We start from the raw sequence: 24,309 nt of genomic DNA on the forward strand, positions 1-24,309 counted from the left end.
TTTTGGTAAAAAAAAAAATACGAATTTTCACCTGTCCCCGCTCTTACGAGTAATAGTACACAAAATTTTAAGTACAGAATTTATTTATTTTCGAATGAAATGAGGCGTTACATCGTTTTTCTGTTTCCAGCATACTGTATACTGAATCATAACACATCTCCCTCCTGACAAAATATATTTCCCTTCATTCATTCATTTATTATCTTCCATAGATCTCACATGAGCAATGAAGCTTTAAGATGTGAAACAAGTCAAAATTCTACAATATTACAATTACAATTTTTACAAATTTTTACAATTTTTACAGTTTTACAATGTAGTAATTTTCTACAATGATGAGGTGAGGTCCGAGGATTCGCCAAAAGATTACTCGGCATTTGCCTTTTGGTTGGGGAAAACCTCGGAAAAAGCCAACCAGGTAATCAAGTCAAAGGGGTTGATCCCGAGGACTCGCCATAGACTCTCCGGCTTCAGTCCCACGGCTGGGGAAAATCTCGGAAGAAACCAGCGTTCTCTAGAAATGTTTGAATGACATCCATCGCAAACCTCTGTTACAGGTGTAAAATGTTTGATCCTCTGTATCTCAAATTCAAGATTTTGTAGTTAAGTTCTTGTTCCAGAGAACGTCTCAATTGCTAGTGATGCTTATTTATGGAATACGAAAATTATGTCGCTCTTCTGCTGAGATTTTAATCGCGTTCTAGTTCAATAACTTGTATCTATCGACCATGATATACAGAAAAAAAATGCACCTTTAACGCTTCATGAAGGCTATTGTGGCGAGTTCGAATCCTGTCTAGTACAAAAATGTCTATCTTCAATGATATTTTATGTGGAGACCCGCGAATGTGTAGTTTCCTGTTCACGGTTTTTAGACGTCAAAATTGAAAATTACAGCATTTTCTGTCATAGTGAAAATCAGAATAATTTTAAAGGATATGAAAAACATAATGCGAATGATTATGGCTGCTGACGGAAGAAAGTTATCTTAGAGTCAATAAACCACAGATTAGATTAGGTTGATTGCATTTATGTCACGTTGGGTCTATTTCACGGGATTACCCTCGCACCCATTCCTTCAGAGCGTCACTTCATTACACCGATGTCGCGGCCTTCCTTCGCTCAATTTGATAGGGGACTCCAGCGTCTCACAGCCGAGGGCTTCTTCCGTCCCTGGGGACACAACACGTGTCAGCCCTGTTCCACTGGCCCTCTCAGCGCGATCCCCTGCACGAGCTGATGTGGTCATGTTCAGAGGGATAATGCACGGTATACGATACAGTATCGCAGTGGTTTCCATTTTCCGCCACTCCAATTCGATGGCTAATCAGCACCCTTCGCCAACTGCTCAATTTAGCATTTACAGCGGTAAATTAACTCCGCCCTTGAATAAGCCCACAATCTATCATTAGTAATTACCAGGGACCACTATCTACACTATATTATGCAACATAAAATAATTGAATGTGTCATTGCAGAAAAGTACCCAAGTCACTTTTTGTGGGAAACCTAGATTTTACGATTTTCGGGATCCATACTCATAGACACACATTGCCATTGCGAAAAAAACTGTGAATGGTTAATTTAATTAGACCTACATCATTTTAACAGGTCATACTTACTTACTGGCTTTTAAGGAACCCAGAGGTTCATTGCCGCCCTCACATAAGCCCGCCATTGGTCCCTATCCTGAGCAAGATTAATCCAGTCTCTATCATCATATCCCACCTCCCTCAAATCCATTTTAATATTATCCTCCCATCTACGTCTCGGCCTTCCTAGAGGTCTTTTTCCCTCCGGCCTCCCACCTAACACTCTATATGCATTTCTGGACTCGTCCATACGTGCTACATGCCCTGCCCATCTCAAACGTCTAGATTTAATGTTCCTAATTATGTCAGGTAAAGAATACAATGCGTGAAGTTCTGTGTTGTGTAACTTTCTCCATTCTCCTGTAACATCATCCCTCTTAGTCCCAAATATTTTCCTAAGCACCTTATTCTCAAACACCCCTTAACCTATGTTCCTCTCTCAAAGTGAGAGGTGATATAAAATTAAAATAATTTTGAGATATTACAGGAAAAGAATGCTGGTCGTAAACTTGATATGGACAAATATCCTTGAGGAGGGGGCTTGTTTCCAATAAAATACAAATTATCAGTACCTTTATCTGCTTCCAAAATTATTTTAAAAATCCATCACAAGGCTAATTGTGAATAAACTTGAAAGTGGGAGAGGATGCATGTATTTGAGTCACTCTTCAACTCAAATAGTTTTTTCCCTGAAATAATTACCATTTGGAAAAACCTTTCTGTTGTAGGTCTAATCTCCGTCCAAACCATGTTTAATAATTCAACAAATTTGTAATTGATATGTAAACCCGGCAGAAAACCATACAATATGTAACTTTATGTAAAAATATGAGAAATAAATAAAACTGTCTACTGTTAATGTTATGTTTTATTTAACGACGCCCGCAACTGCAGAGGTTATATCAGCGTCGCCGGATGTGCCGGAATTTTGTCCCGCAGGAGTTCTTTTACATGCCAGTAAATCTACTGACATGAGCCTGTCGCATTTAAGCACACTTAAATGTCATCGACCTGGCTAAAACTGTCTAAATATTTCAAATTAAATAAAATAAAAGTTCAAATTAACCTTAATAATATATAGGATTCGTTGATACTTCTGTTTTCTGATCATCTACTAAAGGACTGCATCGGCCGAATTTAGTCGGGCGAGGCGACGGCCTAGCCAGGTCAGGACCCTACTAAGCTTGGTCCGTACCCGATCGGGTAATTATGTACTTGACCTCTAGCTCAAGTAGTGCTTCGTTTTACGAACAGTGATAATGCGTAACTGCTGAAAAAATATTTCATATTGCTCATTAGAACTGTATTAATTTAATTTAATAATTAAGCTTTCCCCCAAATATAAGGCTTCAAATGTTTTATTAAAAATTCTCAAAAGAAAAATTGTAATATACATAATTATAATACAGCAATGCAAAATAACTCTCCGTATTTTTATTACAATGATGTACCGAAGTACATACTATATTTCCGTGCAGGAATCCTGCATTACCATATGGTGAAGAACGGAGAAAAATTCTCTCCGGCACCGGAACTCGAACCTGGCTTTTCAGCTATACGTGCTGACGCTTTATCCACTAAGCCACACCGGATTCTAGTTCCGATGCCGGATTGAATCCTTCTCAGTTTAAATTCTACGTCTCTGTTCCCCTTAGGTGGCCTATCCTCATGTACCCATTCTTTATCTCTGTATTTTGTGACTAACTTCAAATTCGGGCAGCCAACTTCACCCCAGTTTATAATAGCATTTGAGACTATTTTCTAGTCTTTTTATATCCTATCTGGGAAGAAATTTCGAATAGGGATCACTTTAAGCTACAAATTTGCATTTCCCAACTTGGAGTTTAGCGCACTGCATGTAAAGGCAGACGAAAACAGGCCCGATGAAACCTGACCGCCGCAGATCTTTGCCATCTAATGATGAGGAATAGGATTTGTGAACTATTTACATAGAAACCCCAGCATTAGTGATAACGTTAATTTTATAAACAACTATGATGAGTGTGCTATTTGAAACTGTTTTTTTTGCAAAACCTATTCCTTCATTTCATCATTTTAACAACATGACCAAGAATAATCGCTACTTTGTCCAGTGTTCGGACAAAAATCGTCATTTCTGTCAGCTAACAGACAAGATCGCGGCTAGAACCATTGCCTGTGATGAAGTAACTATCAATCTTAACCTGTTTTCATTTACTTGATGGGAGACTGACGAAGAATTGTTAATGAGAGTAAGTCGAAACCTCCTCCGAAAATCCTCTCACTGTTTGATCTCCAAACGTGTTGCGCAAGTCCATGGAAGACCAAAACCTTCCAAGCCAGTGTTGCCACCTTTTCTAACGCGTTGTCCCTAAATCACAGCAAGAAAATCACCAGAAATTCGCCAGCTTTAAATAACTGAGTAACTTATTTGATGCAAATAAAGATTATGACGAAAATATTAAGGGTAAATGTACGTGAACGACCACAAATATTATCAGAAAATACAGGCTCTAAATTTCTAAAATTTTATAAGAAAATGAACTCACAATTGGACAAAAAATACAAGGTACCACAATAAGACTTATTAGAACTTAAATATCTGATAAAAGTATAAAAAAAGGTTACTAATAATATTTTTCAAACCAATTTTATCAAAGTATGAAAAAAAAAAAAAACAAAAAAAAATTCTGCAGTTACATCATTTGATAACCGTAACATTGTTATGGTCTCTCAGAGAGCTTTATTATTTTTCCTGCATGTAATAAACACTTATTTCTAAAAAGTAGACTACTCTCAGACATGTAGATTTGTTTATTTTAATACAATTAATTTTTTATTTGTCCTGTATAAAATATTTTAAAATTAACGAATGTTTTGTGACCTAATTTTTCTATTTTCAAATAAAAGGGCATTAGTGTAGTCTACATTTTTTGTATAAATGCATGTTAAATCAGTGTACAAAATTTCAGAATTCTATCTCTAATGGTTGTGGAGTTATAATATGTGTGAAAATTTTCAAATTTTGGACAATTTAATTTTAATTAAAAAGTAAATTCTAAAAAATATTATTAGTAACCTTTTCGATACTTTTATCGGATATTTAAGTTCTAGTAAGTCTTGTTGTGGTACCTTGTAATTTTTATTCAATTGTGAGTTCATTTCCTTATAAAATTGTATAAATTTAGAGCCTGCATTTCCTGATAATATTTGTGGTCGTTCACGTACATATACCCTTAAACTTCCTTGTCGTATATGGCATAAAAATTAATCTCGACTGAAAATTACTGCATTCTATGTAGGAAGTTTTTTGCTATTAGTTGTGAATAAAATTCGAACAGGTTGATATGATATTATACAAATATTATTTTGAACAAACTTTTGTAAGGGTTTGAATTAGCAATTATCCTAATAGTCTGCCACGTAGAAAGGTATACCAAGAATTAATTCAGAAAAAAAATCTAAAAACGAGAGTGAAACTGAAAGAGGGATTATTTCAAGGAAAAGTCTTAAGTTTCTTTTCTGCATCAAGCGTACATATATTATACTTGGACACAAATACAAATGTTATCCGAAGGAAGGTTGTAATGTATTGGCAGCATATATTTTGCTATAGATCATATGTCAGTATCTGACATAGATAAACTATGCGAGACGTGAATTCTCTGCAAGAATGGCTGGCTGTCAGTTGGGAAACAAGACAAGCGCTGGTTCATTCTGCTCGCGTGCGTCATTTGTATCCAAGATGCTCATATCTCGCGGCAAGATGCACCATCCAGCCAAGCTTTACTGCAGCCACAATAATAATATGAAATATCGCAATACTTGCAAGCTTGACACGCTTCGAAGTTGTAGGAAATCTGACGCCTGCATCCTTTACAAACGGCACGAAGTTGACGTGATCAAAATAAGATTGGCATTTATATATAGAGTGTTTTGTAACTCTACCAACAAAGTATACGAGTAAAAGGTTTTTTGGGGCCTTATTGGAGTCTTGAGAAAGAAAATAAATGGACAGTAACGCTATACCACGTACACGCTAATATTCCACTGCACAACACTTCTAGCGCATATGTCAACCCTATGATATCATAGCAGCTATAATTCGCTGACGTGGAGAATGGGAGGTCACACCTGTGTGGATGTGTATCAGAGAGGGATTGTTGCTGGAAATGTTTATTATTTCGTCCCTTATACAGGGACATCATTTTATTTTTACTTCCATTTTTATTGTACCTGCATTTCTGAATGTACTTCACTCTCACCCCTTCACTAATATCCTTGCTCCCGTCAGACACACAAACTTACGGCCGCTGTTGCATTCGAAGTCTTCAAGCAGTGAAGTAAACACTGCAGTGTATAATGTGTTTCAGAAATATGATTGCGTTTTCTATACAAGAAAGAACCTATATTAATAATATCGTACTAAAAAATTATATTCAAGAAACGATAAATTCAATTTCAGAGAATATGCTTCAAAATGTTTTTAATAATATGCGTACTGAATTGAAGCCTGCATTGTAATGAACGGCAACCATTTTCAGCAACTTGTTTAAAAATTCAGATTAGCTTTTTTTGAATTGAGGTGGCTAGAAGCAAAGGAATGCTAGTGACATTTGTAATAACATGAGTTAAGTGCATCCAGTGTAAGAAAAAGTATCTAAAATTTTAATGGCAAAGGGATATTTTAATCGCATCACACATTAAAATTTAAATAAAAATTTCACCGATTTTACGAAAGCTTAAATATTTAAACCCCATTTTCTCAAAAGTAACTTAAGTGCACTTACAGCCCTTTACTTATGACCCCCTCAATTTAAATGCACTCTCTATATTGTATGATAACATCAATAATTAATATGCTAAATAAAGTAGACATTATATAACGAACATAGCCGCCTGAAAAGTTGAGTTTTTGAAAAAAAAAATGTTACTACTCCACTGTATTTTGATAAATTCCGTAAAAGTGATGATCAAACTGAAAATCGTAATATCGTATTTCTCTACAACATAAATAGATACACTACTTTTCTCTCCTCCTATACCTAGTAAAATGATTTGTTTACATATTGCACTAGTAACTCCAAACTCCTGTAATGGAAGGGGGAAACAGTGTTTCCGAGTATAGCCAGGTTAATGTTTAAAATGTTGGTAAAAATAAAGTGATGTCCCTGTACTTTATTTATATGGAAATATATCTATAAACTAATAATTTATGATGAGGCTTATTCACGTTACATTATAAATTTATTTTCATGCAGATTTCTCGTTAGTACGATGGGTTGGAATAATCTGAGTATAAAAACAGCCTTTTTTTAAGTTACCATGGTACATGGTACAATTTTCCAGTCATTTTTATATGTTGGCACTGTGGACTTCTAGAATGATTCTAGAATATTTTCAAGTATGTTGGCTCATATCATCATAATAATAACTAAGTTTAACTATACTTAATTTATCCCATGCATGAAGAAATTTGGGTATAATGTGTATGCCTATTATTGAAGTAAAACATGCTTTTAGTCTTTATAAAATCGAATTATCTCAACCATAGGTTAGTTTATGTATCCTAGTATAGAATTTCGAGGTTAGATAGGCATTTACAAATTTTAATTAAACTTTTTTTTTATTATCCAATTTAATAAACCCTATTTCACCCTGAGGTATATTAGGGTTATAGTTGGTATCAAAATACATATTTTATAAGCAATAAACAATAATAAAATTATAATACAAAATTGTGGTCAAGGTTGCAATTCACATGAATTATGTACAAGAATGCACCTTAATGAAAGAATGGATCGTTTCATAAAGCCTCAAGGCATGTCTCTATATTTATATGTAATGGTTATAGGAAGAAATATATATATATATATATATATATATATATATACATATATTTAACACGATAAAAAATATTCAGCCAATATTTAAGTGCTTCATAAAGCTTATTTTGTAAATATAAAATATCTCCCATTAAAATCAGGGACAGAAAATACTTAGGATATTTATTTATCTTTCACCAATACATGATTTGTCCCGCGCCGTGGCGTCGCGGTCTAAGGCATCCTGCCTAGGACCCGCGTTACGGAATGCGCGCTAGTTCGAGTCCTCGTGAGGGAAGAAATTTTCTCATGAAATTTCGGCCAGTGTATGGGACCGGTGCCCACCCAGCATCGTGATGCACTTGGGAAGCTACGATAGGTAGCGAAAATCCGGTTTCGTAAACCAGCTATAACGGCTGGGAGGATCATCGTGCTAACCACACGATACCTTCATACTGGCTGGATGATCGTCCACCTCTGCTTCGGCAGGTGGACGTGAAACCAGCAGCCGGCTGGTCGGTGTTGGCCCTTCAGGGCTGTAGCGCCATGGGGGGGAATACATGATTTGTGTGCGTAGCATGATTTGGAACGAAACCTAGGTTAGATACCAATTAACCTAGAATTATGTACACATGCATGAATTTGGTTACTGTCTCACAGATGGTTCTCCAAAAATATTGCTTTAAATGTCCTGTGCCATTTCATAGACTGCTACTACATGACAGGCTATTGTGAAATAGACATATATTAAATTGGCAGGTGTCTGAAGATTAGTAAAATGTTATTCAATAAATTGTAATTTATACTCAAATTACATCACTATACCCAAATTCCCACCGACCTATCCTAATGGATACAGGATACCTATGTTGTCTTGTACATTAAATCGGTTCTGTGGCCTAGAACTTCAATTCCTTTCTCTCTCTCACCTTTATTTTTGTAACAAAACTCTTTGACACGACAGCACCCATGCATGTTTTTCTTTCATGTCTCTCAAATGTTGTCTAACATTATAAACAGTGTTTTGCAATAGTGTTGCGGGCATGTTGATAAATCAGAAGAGGAATACTGTAAGTCCGACGGACTGATGGACGTCCTGTAGCAGCCAGTTCTCCACTGAGCATCACCGAAGTCTCTGAAGCTTCGCCCACAGTGTGGAAGGTAAGTACATCGTATTACCGTTTATGTTGCACAGTAGCCTAATATAAAAAAGTATATCGTGCATTTTGTTATCAGTTGTCATAAACATTTACAGCAGACGTTCAAAATGTTGACTAAGGACAAACCAACAAACGCATGCAGCATCGTACCGTGGACTAACGCATCTCAAAGTCTCAAACTCTCAACACCTCGGGAAGAACGTGTTTCAGAAAAAACTCTGTACCGTTTAATCTGGGAGGGGGAGGAAGTACATAAGATCTTATTACATAAACATGCGATATACTTGTCCAGATGTTAACGTCAAGTGTCTGCTATGATCGACACAGAACTGCATATGGTTTTCATCATCCCAGATGTGGCTACCACTACCTCCAGAATGTAGTCTCCGGTGACTGTTGGTTCCTTAGCTCAAAATACTTCTATATATGACCGAGAACACTACTTACAAGTAAGGTTTGTCGGTAAGTTCCGAAAAACTGTACCGTCATTTCCCAGAACTATGATCCTGGAATACAACTATGGTCCATTCAAATTTTGTACTCCATAACGTAGTACCTCGTTTATCTATATTTTTGCTGTACTGTAGTTTGAAGTCATTCACTGCAGCTATCTACGAACGGTCTACGTTAATGCTACAATGTTCTTTGAATAGTACAGTAGTTATGGGAAATGTCGGTATAACTTACATAACTCTAATTTCACGTTTCTCAGGTAATACTTGTAAAAAAAATATTTCAATAACGCTCCCCAACTTGCAAAAAAATATAAGAATTACAGAACAGCTACAATCAGGGTTACTACTATCGACGTTGAATAGGTACTTGCTAAGTTAACGTGTTGAAGAAATTTAAAGATAACTTTCTGTTAAATCTGGAGAGCATCGATGACTGCAACGCAAATTTCTAAAATTGTTCAAAATTAAGAGCAGTTAAGTGTTTCACTCTATGAACACACAAGACGAGGCACTTTAGTAACAGGAATGAACCAATAGTTACTTGCAGAAGACGATGGCTATTTATTATAATCAAACTTGATTATATTCAAATGATTTTATTATTGTCGAAAAACTAGGGCAGAATTTTGGTTATATTGCTTCTACACATCAAAACGACTGATTCTTCTATTATAGGCATAAAGCCAGATCTCTGCTATTCAGCTCAAACTGTCATATCATCTTCTTCTGAGTCGGCCTCAATTTCTTCTGCCTGTTGGTAAGCTGTCCTTCGCAATTTTCAACTATCTTATTTCTAGGGCTAGGATTTTAATAACCTATAAATCATTAAAAAAATGTCCTAAAACAATGCATTTATGACCCAAAATTCTTTCAAAAATGCCCTTAAAAATTCCCTAAAAGTTGATCTTACATTAAAAAATTGGCTTAGTAGGAAATGGAAGTTTGTGCTACTTAATATTTAGACTAGTAATTAAATTAAATTCTAGTACCAACATTTAAGTTTATTTAATTTTACATAATTTTTTCTAAGTGGTACACTTTAATTAATTATTTTACCTGATGTAGTTTCCATGTAGTCCACCACAAGGCCACTCTTATACGGAATTAGCAGGTATAGAGGAGTCTATATTGAAGGAATGGTTGGACTGATCCATTACATGGGGTGTACTACGTTAAAAGGGCAATATTTGTGTAGAAAAACGATTAAAACGAAATACAAAATAATGGATATTAGCCACCGACGTAGCTCGGTCGGTTAAGGCGCTTGCCTGCCGATCCGGAGTTGCGTTCGGGCGCAGGTTCAATTTCCGCTTGGGCTGATTATCTGGTTGGGTTTTTACCGACGTTTTTCCCAACCGTAAGGCAAATGTCAGGTAATCTATGGCGAATCCTCGGCCTCATCTCGCCAAATATCATATCACTATCACCAACTCCATCGACGCTAAATAACCTCATAGTTGGTACAGCGTTGTTAAATAATGGACAAAATATGTAGTCAAAATATCAAAGGAAATAAAGATTATTTTATATTAATAATGAGAATTTGTGGCCAAAATTAAATGAAAATGCCTCAAAAATGTCCGAATAACACAAAAGATGCTCTTATGAGTTGAAACAGGAAAAAAATGCAAAAAAAATGCCCTAACAAATATGCCTTAAAACACTCAGTTTATCACATAACATATAAATACTAAAGCAGCAATGTTTCTGGCTTACTAAAAAAAAAAAGATGCAGTTTCATCAAAATCCTAACCCTACTTATTTCTATCCACTTTATTTATATGTTAATTCCATCCCTGTTTCCTCCTTTATAGCCATTCAACTATCTTGTACACATTGCAAGTTTTTCTTATGGTGTCACTTCTTTCTCTATCCATCAGAGTTTTTCCTGCGATTTTACAAAGTACCTTCATTTCCGCCGTTTTCAATAATCTTTTTCTTGTCTTACCGTGTCGGATCTTCATTTTGCCTGATATTTCATATTTCATCTTACTACGATTTTGAAGATTCTAACTTCGGTTTCTATTTTCAAACTTCTACTTCTCCAGACAATATCACTGAGACATTCTGCCTACTGGTTTGCTTTAATAATCTGTTATCTTACTCCCAGTTCTACGTTTTCATAGTCTGACAGCTCCATTTCTAAATGTTACTTCTTGTTGCATAATTTTACCCTCTAATTCTAGTTTACACATTCTAAGTTGTACTGATGTCATACATATAGGCCTACTTTTCCTATGTTAAATTGTCAGATTAAAATTTTGGCTGTTGAATGTATGTAACAATTTTCCTTGTAGGCCATCTTCATTCTCTATGAATAATAATGCGTCGTCAACATTAACAAACGAATTTAATTCTTGGATTTCCTACTTTTTACCTCTCCCAATATTGGTTAATTATTCTAAAAGTATCTTAACAAAACAATGCTACATTTCTTAAAGCCGAACATTTCATAGTTTCGAAGAAAAAAACAAGCATAACTGTATCTCACAATGAAACATTTGACTAGTCAGAAACCACTAAAGTAAATACAGGACAATACCATATAAATCAATTATTTGCCTATAAGTACGAGATTTTAGGAAGACTATTACACTTTTACTACGTCACACTACTTTTGACCAATAAAACGGTACGAAAGGACGTCTTTCAACCAATCATGGCTGCTTATCTCACAATTTTATCGCGTCCCTAGCATTTGTTTAATTTTATCGCGTCCTTAGCATTTGTTTATTTTTATCACTACCCTAGCATTTGCTTCTTTATTTGCCAACATTTCAAACTGCACTGATCTGAACGTCAAAAAAACAGAAACTTACAAACCACTCCAGTCGATGCACAGCACTTTCAAATATGACTCGCATTGGCATAATAACGATCACTGGTCATAACTATGCATCTTCCCTGAAGAGCACCATTCCGAAATTCTGAATACGTTGAGGGATACACCATGTACATCAACGAGTTCACTTCTTTTACGCACACGTCCAATATAACATCAACTGAACCACCAACCACTAAAACATTCAAATTTTAAAATTGTACTTTCAATAATTGTTTCTTTTAAAATTATTCATGTTTATTTTTTATTTCATCATCGTTAATTAAAACGTTTCTTGCTTATTTCATCATTCCTAATTAAAACTTTTCTAACACTCATTTATATTATTTAGGTTACGTTTGTTATAGCTTCTGCTATATGATATTATGAATAATCACATATCAGAGATTGTTTAATACTAAGATTTATTGAAAATCATCTGTCAAATGACGTTGATTACTGGGATCCGGATGATTGATGTGGAATGCAAATGTTTTAATAAAAATGAAACAATCAACAAAGCCTTCTTGACTAGTAACCGTCCACAGAGTTCAATGAAGATTCCATAGTTGGCACAACTGATAACAAGAAAACATCTACTGCCATTTAGCGTAATGTTGAGATGGTACAATAATACATTTGAAGACAGTTGTATTTTCGTAAGTCAATATTTTATTGTAATGGAATACTTTGTTACTTCTAATCTTTATATATATACTTTCTTCTAATCGTGTAATAGTCAATTAAATCCCACTCGAGTTTTGATTTTCTCTAGATAAATCAAAACCTCTAGTGATATTACTGTTGATAAATGCCTACAATTTGTTTAATACAAGAAATTTATATACTGCTGTAATTATGAAGCAAAGTTTTAAACAAACTTCCTAGTAAATGTTTTCTCCCTGTTAAAGAACAATCACCTGTTACACTGAATAACGAGCACCCTTTGCGTGCTATAGAAAGAGTACTGAACACTCAACATAAGCGTTTAAAGACAATAGTGCACAGATTCGGCTTCGTGCGAGACGACGTGACGCTACTGTTTAAACGACGTGAAAAAGTTTTACTTCACAACTGAAGAGACCAAAAACCACGAGAAACTTCCGCAGCAGACTATGAAGCTGACTTTATACCCTTACAATATAGCACAAAAACGAATTAGAAAGGGAGAAATGTGATGGTCGCTTAAAATAGCCAGGGCATTGAAGCTAGGCGGAATTCAAAGCACGTGCTGGATAAATCACGAGTAGGGTTTCATTTTCCTATAAATACTTTTTACACTGGAGCGATGTCGCACTATACAAACAGGGCAGCAAGTTTCGTGTTATTTTACCTCGAAAAGCAATTGACTTCAAAGCATAATCTAGTTACAGAGAAGCGGATGTTGTATGATCATTGGAAAAAATAAAAAAAAAAATAATCTGATGGTCAGTGTTGCATAAATAAGAGCGAACATATCTGCCGCTGACAAAACTACGAATATCAAGCCATGAACTGGAACGAACACATGCAAATGGATATAATATGCAGAGTTGCAAATATAGATGTGCAAAAACAAGATCCTACGGAATCGCTGGTGTCATAATGGACATTTCTACCCTTGCGGTTCCACACAAATGCGATAAACAGTTCAATAAGTAACTAGTCCTCTAATTAACACACTCGCATTCCGAATGTGTGTCTATTACTCGTTGAAATGCACCAGTTATGCATGTCTGCCGGCCGTGAAATAAGCGACGCTTTAACTTTGCGTGGAAGCGACTGTTGCGGGTTCGAATTCCAGTTATGCTATGGATTCTTATCTGCTGTCAATGCTACGTCCTGATTTTTAAGTGGTGACCCCCTGGCACGTGAGTTCTTAAATGCTTCAGCACAATGCAGTGATTTACATAACTCGTCAATTATGACGTGGAGCGAGTTCCTTCTCTCGGAGTATCACAGAGCAGATTCATTAGAGCGCATTAGAGAAGGTAATGCTGTGATCCGATATTCGTATGTGAATTAATCCAAATAATTAATTTACAATTAATCTAAATAATAGCAGTGATTTATTTATTTATTTATTCATGCATTCATTCGTTCATTCATTCATTCATTCATTTAGCTAGCTAGTACAAATTAAAATTATAAAACAAAAATGTTTCTAGCCATTACCGTAAGAGCCAGGCTCGTGTACGGTGTGGTCTTAGCCAATAATATAACAAAAAATTTACAAAGACGGTTTACTAAATACAGTAATTAACTTAATGCAAACCGATAACTAGACTTCGTTGAATTGCCACACGCAGCATGCAATCAGGTTGCCGATGTACGGTAGTATAGAGGAGGTGAGCAACCGCCCGGTCTCGTAGTATAAGCAGTTCATGTTAAGAGTTGTGACCGGTCCAAATAGATAGAGCAGCTACAGCTAATGTATACCTATGTAAGCACTTGTTTTTGCATTACTGTGGTTGGAATAGTTAAAGCTTAACATTTGTTCAGTGCATACAAGAATTCAATCATACATACTACAATGAGAGTGTTGCTGTTACAAATAAATGTCCCTGAATACCCTTACCCCTGCAACCAGACTTGATCCGTTGGGGAACGTGGTTGGATGCTGTTAATTATTATGCAGAATATTACAGAAGAATAATGGAGGTAATTGATGCATTGGATAGCACAAACAGTTCCGCTGCTGCAGCTGTAAAATCATTGCTTTCTGAACAGCTATTGGAAGATATTCTGTTCATTGATTCTAATTTTAAAATCGTGTCCAAAAGCATCACCCTGTTAGAATCGTCTAAACTACAACTCTCAGAAACCCTTAATATAATGTATAAAATATCACAAACCGTTATTCAAAATAACAATTCACTAATTTCAGAAAAAGTGAAATGTAAGTTGAGAAACATTATTGCTAAAAATTCTGCCTATTCACAACTTCGTATTGTAATTGATGTACCATCAGGTCACGACAAGACATCTGAAGTTGGCGTACTAAAAAGTAGTGACTTTCCGTTCTTCAAATATGCACCTATTACATCGTGTGATGTTGAACGTACATTTTCCCAATATAAAAACTGTTTAAGTGACCATCGGAGGAGGTTCACTTTGCAGTCGCTCAAAATGTACGTAACTCTTCACTGCAATGCACATATTCAAGGACGATGTGAGTATATTACATTAAATTTTAAGAGTTAATATATCTCACTACAAATTGTGTATTTATATGTTTAGACATTTGCTACTTCAATGATCATTCGTTATATTTCTTGAATGCAGTATACTGCTCAGTGCTTACATCAGAGGCATACTCCATCCGTTGCACGTCCCCTTCTCATACAGTCTATACCGCGTGCGTAGTAAACCTTACGATTCTCGTGGCAATTCCACGAAGTCTACCGATAACTAACACAAAAAAAAAAACGAAAGAGGAAAACCATACAAATGTGTGCATGTAACTTATGCATTGTACATATGTAACTATTTATGTCAGTATGTGCGTACGCACGTAATTTATATAAAAACGTTCGCAGTGGCAGGAGAGATTACCCATCGGAATGGCTGCACAGAACGAAAACGGCTTCACAACACTGTTATGGACTTAAGTTTCAACCGACAACAACAGGTTATTCGTTATCACTGCGATAAACTGTTATATAAAAGAATTTTAACTGTTGCATGGAATTTCAGACCTGAGAGTCTTAGTTTATGTAGGAATTCCGGTTTAAATCTTCAACAATGTTAAAAAAAGACTGACTATATTTAGCCTCTTTCTCTGCTAAATATCGGACTGAAAATCTCCCACCACGTGACTGGTATCCTTGGAGTTTTTGAAGTCGTTTCTCTTCTATCCCAGTCATTTTCTGCCACTTTAATAACAAAAAATAGTTACATTGCTCCATTAAATATGTACAGACAAAGACCACGAGCATTATTTCGGCAAAGGCTGTATGTTACAGCCTCATGTTACTGGATTATAACGGCATTTACTACAATTGAGTCGAGCATCATTATGAACTTCAATGTGCTTGATTAATGAAATAAGCTAAATTAAAGTAATGTCAGAAAATGAAACTGAAAATCATGCCCTACGGTTAATTTTTTTTTTCTTTGCTGAAATGTCATTAGAAAATTATTTCCATTCTGAAAAATGTTTCAGTTCATATTTCATTCACACCACTGCTCGAAACCCAAAATGAGTAAATGCTGGGTAACTATCGGTGCTGGACCCCGGACTCATTTCACCGGCATTATCACCTTCATCTCATTCAGACGCTAAATAACCTGAGATGTTGATAAAGCGTCATAAAATAACCTATTAAAAAAACCCACTGCTCGAACAATCGGCCAGAGTCGTCTCGCAGACGAGGTGCTCTCGACCTTTACAGTAACAAGCAAACATTTTCATGGGACAAATAAAAAAAAACTATTTTTTTCTTCCACCATGTTAATAATGTTAAAACAAGTGTTTACACAAATTTTTTATTAATTTATTATTATTATTATTATTATTATTATTATTATTATTTGACAACGCTCTAAATGCAGATAGATAGATATAGATATATAGCTAGACAGACAGACAGATAGCTACTTTATTGCTTGGACATAAATACATAATGCATTAGCAACGTCAATATAAATAAAATCATACAAAATTATTTGCCAAGTTAAAATATTCGTTAATGCTATACAAACTGTGTTCATACAATATTCTTTTAATTAACGACTTGAATGAATCGTAATTTAAATTTTTAGTTGAGTTAGGTAAGCTATTATAAAACTTCAGAGACATATAATAAAAACTGTTTTGTGTATCTGCATAAATCAAGTCTTATATCGTTACAACTTCTCGTATGTTGATCGTGAAAATGCAAGTTCAAAGGGAAATTATCTATATTCATTTTGGTATATAACAAACACTGCAATACATATAACGATGGAAGATTTTACAGGATTGAAATAACGGTTTACAATATTCTTTTGGTCAAACACCACAAATAATTCTCACTGCTTTCTTCTGTAATTTAAAAATATTAAAAGATGAACTATGGCTCCCCCATAATAAAACACCATATTGAAGAAATTCAATGTCGATTAGGAACGACCGACAAATTTTTCCTGAAGCCCTCTACCAGTTACAGGATTCCATTCCTTGTCGTAAATCTATAATATGGGACCAACAGCATCATTTCCCTTCCGGATGAAGACATGCAATAATTATTTAATCGCCCTTTTGAAATGATCGCCCGAAGCAGGGTTTGAACAACCTAACCACAGATCAATGGTAATCCCTACACCACAGGACAAGAAAAGAGAAACGATTAAGACAAGAATAGTAAATTCACCTAATATTCCTGCAGTAGGCCTATATTAATATATACATGAAAACTATACGACAAAAGAGTTCGTTTATTTTACTTGCATAGTCGGAGATATTCGTATTCCTTGTCACAAAGTATTAGGGGCTGCAAGACAATAAACATCTTTAAAAACAGCTTAAAAGATAACCTTATTAGCATTTCACTCCAATCATACTGATTTAAACTATCACTGACTACATTGTTACTTCTTTCTTTAGACATCATCCTCATAGTGCTGTATTTTCAAAATTGTCTCATAACAATCTCTTTCTATTATCTAATATTATTTGAAATATATTAACATTCTATGTATTTTAGCTTAATTCTACTACACAGTTTATTTCAGTGTTTAGTTAATAGTTCATAGTATTTTGTTGTTTAATTCGTAAATAACTCTTGTATACATGCAACTCTCATCTAAATCAAATTGTTGAATTCTTTGTAAGTTCATGCATATGTATATATACTTTTTGCTGATTGCGTGGAAGAGAAGGCCTTACGGCCTTAACTCTGCCAGCTAAAATAAATTATAATAATAATAATAATAATAATAATAATAATAATAATAATAATAATAATAATAATAATAATAATTATTATTATTATTATTATTATTGAGGGTCCGTGTAATTTACATATTTTATTAGTGTTAACAAAAAAAAAAAAAAAAGAACAATATCTCGCGTCACTGTCACCAACATTCCCATCAACTGTGGCTTCACATTACTACAGACCAAACGGACCAGGTTGGATTCACAGCATGGCCTGGAGATTCATCTACCTCCTAAAGGGACTGTGCTTGTGTTCAGCACTGATACAGACTGTGGCTTTGAACCTTGATGATCTCATGTCAGAGCATATACACAGAGATTTACTGTAAACTGTACAATCTTTAAAAGGAAGTTATGTCCATACTCTTCTGCAACACCAAAGTTTAAGACATTAATTATATCAAACTTACAGATCCCATTGTACAGGAGAAAATGGGGGAAGCAATAAATGATTGGTTTTGACGATATTTTGAAGCATATCAAGCACAACTTCTTGTAACGTCTTACTGAAGACTCGTGAATCCCACTTAGATTAACTACTCAAGCGGAAATGTGTAAAGAAATGGTTCTCGAAGAATAGTTTCAACATTACGGAGAACATAACTTTTTAGCTTACGCGAAAGAATTCAATGTGAAGGAGTTCCTGCCCACTTTTCCCCTCTTGCTTTTTGGGGAATATAATGTTGGCCCGATGCCTGCGTTGCAAACAACATTTATATGAGATATGTCACGACGTCATGAGCACAGGGCACTGCGAACAGTGAAGTTCCACCCTCTGTGGTCTGCATCACTGCGCTGCAGCAAAATGGGGAAGGGCAAGCAATAGCTGAGCGACGCCAGAGGCGAAAACGAACCCTCGTACCAGTACAAAGTCAAAATATGAGTTTGCGGATCGGTGAGCTGTGCAACTATCATACAAAGCCTATACTGCATATGAAGAGAGAAAAGACAAGACAGCCTATCTAGTTATTAAAATATCAGTAAATACTCAAAAAAGGACTGGATATGGAAAGCAGAAGCATAAATTTGCTGGTGACGATAGTGGTGGTAACAGTTATTGTGATCGTAATGATTGTGGTAGTGTTTACTGTAATTGTGTTTGGTAATAGTGGTGATTGCTGTGACGGTATCTGTAATAATGGTAGTTGTGACGGTATTTGTAGCAGTGGTGGTTGTTGTGACTGTATTTGTAGTAGTGGTGGTGGTTGTTGTGACTGTAGCGGTGATTGTTGTGACGGTGTAAATATTAGCACTGATTATTGTGACGGTGTATGTAGTAGCGGTGATTGTTGTGACGGTGTACATATTAGCAATGATTATTGTGACGGTGTACGTAGTAGCGGTGTACATATTAGCAGTGATTATTGTGACGATGTACGTAGTAGCGGTGATTGTTGTGACGGTGTACGCAATAGCGGTGATTGTTGTGACGGTGTACGTAGTAACGGTGATTGTTGTGACGGTGTACGTAGTAACGGTGATTGTTGTGACGGTGTACGTAGTAACGGTGATTGTTGTGACGGTGTACGTAGTAACGGTGATTGTTGTGACAGTGTACGTATTAGCAGTGATTATTGTGACGGTGTACGTAGTAGCGGTAATTGTTGTGACGGTGTACGTAGTAGCGGTGATTGTTTTGACGGTGTACGTAATAGCGGCGATTGTTGTGACGGTGTACGTAATAGCGGTGATTGTTGTGACGGTGTACATAGTAGCGGTGATTGTTGTGACGGTGCACATAGTAGCGGTGATTGTTGTGACGGTGTACGTAGTAACGGTGATTGTGACGGTGTACGTATTAGCAGTGATTATTGTGACAGTGTACGTAGTAGCGGTAATTGTTGTGACGGTGTACGTAGTAGCGGTGATTGTTGTGACGGTGTACGTAGTAACGGTGATTGTTGTGACGGTGTACGTATTAGCAGTGATTATTGTGACAGTGTACGTAGTAGCGGTAATTGTTGTGACGGTGTACGTAGTAACGGTGATTGTTGTGACGGTGTACGTATTAGCAGTGATTATTGTGGCAGTGTACGTAGTAGCGGTAATTGTTGTGACGGTGTACGTAGCAGCAGTGATTGTTGTGGCGGTGTACGTACGTAATAGCGGTGATTGTTGTGACGGTATACATATTAGCAGTGATTGTTGTGACGGTGTACGTATTAGCAGTGATTATTGTGACGGTGTACGTAGTAGCGGTGATTGTTTTGACGGAGTACTTAGTAGCGGTAATTGTTTTGACGGTGTACATATTAGCAGTGATTGTTGTGACGGTGTATGTATTAGCAGTGATTGTTGTGACTGTGTATGTATTAGCAGTGATTGTTGTGACGGTGTACGTATTAGCAGTGATTATTGTGACGGTGTACGTATTAGCGATTATTGTTGTGACGGTGTACGTAATAGCGGTGATTATGGTTGTGTACGTAGTAGTGCCGATTGTTGTGATGCTGCCAGAGTGGCGATTGTGATGGTGTTGGCTGTGTAACTACGATGATGATGTTGGCAGTGGTGATAGTAAAGATGGTGTTGGTAATAGTGGTGGCGAGATCTATTTTCCACAAGTGCACAATTCGATTGTGTGTTACAAACCAGAGCTCAAGTGATCTAACAGAAATGAGATTTCCGACTGTGGGCGTGTCTATACAAAACTAGCCCCAAGTAAATGGACATCCCAGTACACAAGCGCAATAAACAGGTTAACTGTTCGGGCGGTAGAACTTCATTCTTTCATAATCGTTGCACTAGTGATACTGACTACTTAAATACGATTAGGTACCTTTCATTCTCAAGACAACACTTCAATATTAATTAGTATGAGGCTGAGAGAGCCTAATATTTGTTTTGAAGGTAAGACTAAGAAATAGGTCTCTTTTTATTCTATCGCAATTTAAGTTCAAGTCTTCACAGAGTATTTAAATAGATTTGCATACATAAATACCGTAGTCTACGAATACAATCTCCCCATTCCCTGTTTTCATACAATTTTCGATGCGTATTGAAAACTATTTGAATACAAAAGCTGAAGTTTCGAAAATAATGTTGGTTAACATGTCATCGACATGTTAGCATGTTGGTCACTCTGTAGCCCTTAGCTATAAACAATGTTGAGTTTCCTTAATGAGGCGCATGAAAACTTAATATTCTGGCTGTTATTGAAGAATGTTCTGAAAGCCAATACTACCAAACACAAAATATTATGTATTACAACACGCCTTTTCAACATACATAATTGCGCTCGTTGTTAGTAAAACAGCTGACACGTCGAACAAATGACGATCGTTCACGCGAATAAGATACTCGTTTTCATGCAACTCAATCCGTATTGAATACGATCCGAATCCACTTTTTAGGTATATTGACCTTGAGATTCAGATCGTTTTGAATCCCCGCCTTCATAAAATTTTTAATACGGTAAACGTTTTCAAATCGATTTGAATACTCCAAGAAAACGTAGTAAATGTTATAGTGTGTTTCTCCACTCTAGATCACTACTGAATGTAGCCTAACTCCCAGATATTTAAAATGATTAACAACCAAAAGAGGATGATTGTTTATCGTGTGTGAGATAATTCTACCACATTTTTCATTTTAATGAAACAATGTTAATGAGTTTATGTTAATCTGAATTTATTTTCATTTTATTAGCCCTAGTCCATTCAGGAAAATCTGCGTCCAAAGATTGCTTTATTTCCCTATACACAATACAGTCATCTGTAAACAGTTTCATCCGAGATGATACGCAATTAGGAAGATCATTTATATAAACTGATCAGAAAGAGAAAAATGAATTGGCTGGGTCACTAGCTGAGAAGAAACTGCCTACTGAAGGATGCACTGGAAGGAATGGTGAACGGGAGAAGAGTTCGGAGTAGAAGAAGATATCACATGACAGACGACATTAAGCTATATGGATCATGATGAGACAAAGAGGAAGGCAGAGTTTGCAGTGAAAGACCTGCCCTTGGGCACAACACTGAATGAATGAATTTATATAATGCCAAGAACAATAGGGCTCATATAACGCCACTCTGTTATTTCCACTTCCTCCGAAAGGGATTTTCCAATACAAAGTCTCTGCTTTCGACCTAAAATGATTTTATTCATATAATTATTGGTTGGAACATAAAAATAAGATTTAACAGCAGTGGATGCGAAACAAGTAAACCACTGGTCTAAGGAATGGAATTTAAATTTATAAAAATTAGTAGAAGAAAAATGTTAATATTTATTACCAATTTTTCTTTTTAACTGCTGCATGCCTTCATAAACTTCTGTAATTAATTTTTATATGAATGTGTGGGAAGACAGGATTTCCGACAAGAAAACGGACACTGAAAGACTTCCTGCATTGAGCGCGGAAATACACTGATTTACAAATTGTTACTGGTGGTTAATATTAATATTAATATTAATAATAAATTCGTTTGTTTAATTTCATTACCAGAACTCATTATTTTTACGAAAATTATTGAAACTGTGACTGCAGAATTACATTTCCTACATAAAAAACGAGAACTGTTGTTTATATCAACAATACACTGTTGCCTGGAAACGTATCTTACTATATAGGCTAGTCGTTTCGAGATAAAATATGAAGACTCATTTTGACATGCATAAATTTTTTCCTGATCTCTTTAATTCTGCCACTTTCGTACAAAAAAAAATTGCGTTTGCGGAAATAGCAATTGCAAAATTCATATGACAGCAGGTTGCGAATTAAGATTTTGATGGAGGGGGATAGAATCCTAGATAGAGAATACCATACATAAAATTATCCTCATTCGATACGGCTCAAAGCTTGGTCGCACTGAGTTGCTTATCTTGCATTTTGATTATAATAATAATTATATACATGAGCAGGCTTAAGATAAGATGTGTAATTCCTAAGTTATTGATTGTTGTCAGCTTGCCGGTGATTATAATATATCAATATTATTTTCTTTGCTTACTTTTTACTGTACTTTATAAAGTATACTTGTCTTAAAACAATATTGTATTTTGTGAGGGGGGGATAGAAGTTATCCCTGGCAGGGATGTTAATATGAATTTGTGAGAGGGGGATTTTTATTTTTATTTTAGTAGTTATTTTACGACGCTTTATCAACATCTTAGGTTATTTAGCGTCTGAATGAGATGAAGGTGATAATGCCGGTGAAATGAGTCCGGGGTCCAACACCGAAAGTTACCCAGCATTTGCTCATATTGGGTTGAGGGAAAACCCCGGAAAAAACCTCGACCAGGCAACTTGCCCCGACCGGGAATCGAACCCGGGCTAACCGTTACTCCATAGGTATGGACTGAGAGGGGGATAACGTTCCAACTGGGGAAGAGAAATCCCCATTCCCCGTTAATTCGTACCCTGTATGAGAACAAGAGCGAATACTCATTTTGCAGTATAGCCCTTTTCGCACTTGTAATGCAATATACTATTTGTTCTTTCTGTGACATCGTCAAGTGAGATGTCTTAATAGATACACATGCCTGCCAATACCTCAATAATGATGATGATGATTATTATTATTATTATTGTCGAATTTCCAAGCTGGTAACCCGGGTTAGAATCTCAGTGAGTCTAAATATAATGTGGTCACACTAAACTTGTTTCTCGTTGTCTTGCGCTCCTGAACCAAACGCCCCTGGGCTATGGCTTCTTTAGCCTCTAAAAAGACGGGTCCGTGCAAGGGCGTAACTAACCATATACAATTGAAAGAATAAATGTAACCAAATACAAACGAATAAAAATGCAAAGGTTGATCGAAGTGAAGACAGTGTAGATTACAAGCCTACTTCTTGTATCAAACAAGACGGTATAGTTACTACAGATCGGGAAGCAATTGAAGACATTATTACAAAAACAACCCTAGTCAAAATGGCTATTTTTCAGGAGAACAATAAAAATAAATAGAACAACACATGTCAGCTGTTTCAACACAAATAGTGTTTATCCTTGTGGCTATTGCACCTGACATGGGTCGTTTTTAGAGTCTATAAACATTTGAAATAGTAGCAAATGTGCCTTTAACTCAATTTCATTCAAAATGACTAGGGCTGTTTTTGTAATGATGTCTTCAATTACAAGCAACGAGGCACTTATTTATAGTACGAGCAGCAAATTCCATAGCAACACTGTAAGGACATAATTCCTCTTACTTCATCTCTTCTCAACACTTCATTGATGCAAAACATTCCACATTACTCCCGTAACCTGAACACACACCACACACAACTTCCAACACTGGCAATGCAATTTACCTGCTCTCGATAGCACTTCCATTTTGCACATGAATTCCGATCACAGACAAGTGTACGTATCCAATTTCACTATGTTGGAACACTTTACACTACGGAACACTTCGCTTCCTTTGAGACACGAAATCCGTGCGGACGAGCAGGAACTCGGGAACTGTGGAACTGGGAAGTGCTGCTAGCTCGGCACGGCTGTCTCTCCGACTGGCAGGCTTCCTAGTCCCCACTACGAGTACGAGCGTTTCATGGACCTGCCTGTCCTCTAGTTCTTTTGATGATGCCTGCTGCCAGTCAGGCAGCCAGCCATGCCAGAGTGGCATGCCGTCCAA

General features: G+C 36.1%; 1 protein-coding gene across 4 annotated transcripts in view; it reads right to left on the bottom strand.

Annotated features, from left to right (window-relative positions):
- Nucleotides 1-24,309, bottom strand: part of Synd (protein kinase C and casein kinase substrate in neurons protein Synd) — a 330,834-nt gene that overhangs the window by 240,741 nt on the left and 65,784 nt on the right. The window contains exon 1 of one of the 4 annotated variants that reach the window (XM_069823138.1): nt 23,987-24,215. The exons of 1 other annotated variant lie outside the window; for it this stretch is intronic. The gene's annotated coding sequence lies outside the window, so the exon portion shown is untranslated. Of the gene's footprint in view, nt 1-23,986; nt 24,216-24,309 lie in introns of those variants that run through there. 2 more of the 4 variants (XM_069823134.1, XM_069823137.1) reach the window with 2 other exon arrangements.

The sequence above is a fragment of the Periplaneta americana genome, chromosome 4, assembly GCF_040183065.1.
Source record: "Periplaneta americana isolate PAMFEO1 chromosome 4, P.americana_PAMFEO1_priV1, whole genome shotgun sequence".
NCBI classification, from domain to species: Eukaryota; Metazoa; Arthropoda; class Insecta; order Blattodea; family Blattidae; genus Periplaneta; species Periplaneta americana.